The following is a 3,377-nucleotide window of genomic DNA, read 5'->3' as shown; positions in this document are numbered from 1 at the left end:
CGGAGAATTGGAGGAGATCATCGCCATCATCACCACCGACGCCTCTCCATCGACCAGCCATGTTTCCCCCGTCCATGTGTGAGTAATTCCCCCGCTGTAGGCTGAAGGGGATGGTAGGGATTGGATGAGATTGGTCATGTAATAACATAAGATTGTTAGGGCATAGTGCCTAGTGTCCGTAATTGGTACTTTGATGATATTGTTGCAACTTGTTATGCTTAATGCTTGTCACTAGGGCCCGAGTGCCATGATCTCAGATCTGAACATGTTATTATTTCATCATGATATGCATTGTTTTATGATCTTATCTGCAAGTTGTATACACATGTCGCTGTCCGGAACCAAATGCCCCGAAGTGACAGAAATCGGGACAACCGGAGGGGATGGTAGTGATGTGAGGATCACATGTGTTCACGGAGTGTTAATGCTTTGCTCCGGTACTCTATTAAAAGGAGTACCTTAATATCCAGTAGATTCCCTAGAGGCCCGGCTGCCACCGGCTGGTAGGACAAAAGATGTTGTGCAAGTTTCTCATTGCGAGCACGTACGACTATATATGGAACACATGCCTATGGATTGCTTTGTACTTGGACACCGTTTTATTATTATCTGCAAATGCCCTGCTTTGATTGTTACATGAGTTTCTCTCATCCATGCAACGCCCGTCATCCATCCCTGTGCCTACAGTATTTTAATCTTGTTGTTTACTATAATTACTACTGCTGTCTCTGTTACTCTGCTGCTGTTATTTCACTATCACTCTTGCTATAAAGCTGTTACTCTTGATAAACTCTTGTGAGCAAGTCTGTTTCAGTGCAGCTGAATTGACAACTCCATTGTTAAGGCTTTCAAGTATTCTTTGTCTCCCCTTGTGTCGAATCAATAAATTGGGTTTTACTTCCCATGAAGACTGTTGCGATCCCTATACTTGTGGGTCATCAAGACTATTTTTAAAGCGCTCGTTGCCGGGAGCATAGCTTTATTTGGAAGTTCACTTGGATTGATATTGTTCGCTGCAAATTCTCCATCATGGGTAAAACTCGCGATCCTAAAGTCGCCATATTACCATCCACTACAAGAAAAGGTACAACTCTGAGTACCTCTGCTACTCTTGATTCACCATCTGTGATAAGTCAACTTGTTTCACCGCCACAACCTTCACTTGCTGGTACTTCTGCTGAATCTGAAAACTCTCATAATATTGATAATGTTTCTGCTGTGCTTGATGATAGTGGTTCATTGGGATCCTTTCTAGATGCTACAATTGCTAGGTCTAGACAAATTGAAAATACTGAAACTCCTAATGCTGCTACACCTGTTAATTCACCTGAACTTGATTATTCTAGCGATGATCCTGATGAGGATTATGTGGAGCTTAATGATGATTTTATTAATAGATGCAATGCTACTGCTGATGCAAGAAAAATTAAAAAGTTTCTCGCACAATATATTGTTAGACATAAGCTATCTCCTGATCCTAAATTTGCCACATCTCCTATATGCATTAAGGATAAAGATTATGATTTTTCTCTCGATCTATCTCATATAGCTATTGTTGAGAAAACACCATTTTGTGGTACTGAAAAAGAAAGTGCTGTAGAACACATGAATGAACTTTCTTCTATGAGTAGCTTGTTTTCTGATGATGTCAAGATGCGTACTTATTTTGTTGCTAAAATTTTTCCATTCTCATTAAAGGATGATGCTAAAACTTGGTATAATAATTTGCCTCCTGGTTCTATTAAAAGTCCAGGTGATTTGCTTGATGTTTTCTTTCGGAAATACTTTCCTGCTAGTGCTCAACATGCTGCTTTACAGAAAATTTATAGCTTTGACCAGGAAGATGGAGAGAAATTGCCTGAAGCATGGGCAAGATTTTGCTCTCTTATCAGGGCTCGGCCTAGACATGAATTGGAAAAGCGTGATTTACTTGATATATTCTATAGTGGACTGATGGCGTGTATTTCACACGTTCGTTGGGCAACCCCAAGAGGAAGGTATGATGCGCACAGCAGCAAGTTTTCCCTCAGAAAGAAACCAAGGTTTATCGAACCAGGAGGAGCCAAGAAGCACGTTGAAGGTTGATGGCGGCGGGATGTAGTGCGGCGCAACACCAGAGATTCCGGCGCCAACGTGGAACCTGCACAACACAACCAAAGTACTTTGCCCCAACGAAACAGTGAGGTTGTCAATCTCACCGGCTTGCTGTAACAAAGGATTAACCGTATTGTGTGGAAGATGATTGTTTGCGAAAACGATAGAACAAGTATTGCAGTAGATTGTATTTCAGTAAAGAGAATTGGACCGGGGTCCACAGTTCACTAGAGGTGTCTCTCCCATAAGACGAACAGCATGTTGGGTGAACAAATTACAGTTAGGCAATTGACAAATAAAGAGAGCATGACCATGCACATACATATCATGATGAGTATAGTGAGATTTAATTGGGCATTACGACAAAGTACATAGACCGTCATCCAACTGCATCTATGCCTAAAAAGTCCACCTTCAGGTTATCATCCGAACCCCCTCCAGTATTAAGTTGCTAACAACAGACAATTGCATTAAGTATTGCGCATAATGTAACTAGTGACTACATCCTTGAACATAGCACTAATGTTTTATCCCTAGTGGCAACAGCACATCCATAACCTTAGTGGTTCTTGTCACTCCTCCAGATTCACAGAGGCATGAACCCACTATCGAGCATAAATACTCCCTCTTGGAGTTACTAGCATCAACTTGGCCAGAGCATCTACTAATAACGGAGAGCATGCAAGATCATAAACAACACATAAGCATAGCTTTGATAATCAACATAACAAGTATTCTCTATTCATCGGATACCAACAAACGCAACATATAGAATTACAGATAGATGATCTTGATCATGTTAGGCATCTAAAAAGAAACGACAATGAAAGCACAATGTGGATAAGACAACCTTAAATCTACTTCTATGGACCCATAGTCCAGGGGTAGACTACTCACACATCACACCGGAGGTGACCATGGCGGCGTAGAGTCCTCGGGAGATGATTCCCCTCTCGGCGGTGCCGGAGGCGATCTCTGGATCCCCCGAGATGGGATCGGCGGCGGCGGCGTCTGCGGAAGGTTTTCCGTATCGTGGTTCTCGATGCTGGGGTTTTCGTCACGGAGACTTTTTATAGGCGAAAGGGCAGGTCAAGAGGCGGCACGGGGGCCCCACACCACAGGGCCGCGCGGCCAGGGGGCCGCGCCGCCTGGGGTGTGGCCCCTCCGTGGCCCCTCTTCGTCTCTCCTTCGGACTTCCGGAAGCTTCGTGAGAAAATAGGCCCTGGGCTTTGATTTCATCCAATTCCGAGAATATTTCCTTACTAGGATTTCTGAAACCAAAA

The sequence above is a fragment of the Lolium perenne genome, chromosome 2, assembly GCF_019359855.2.
Source record: "Lolium perenne isolate Kyuss_39 chromosome 2, Kyuss_2.0, whole genome shotgun sequence".
NCBI classification, from domain to species: Eukaryota; Viridiplantae; Streptophyta; class Magnoliopsida; order Poales; family Poaceae; genus Lolium; species Lolium perenne.
This window is presented reverse-complemented; position numbering follows the sequence as displayed.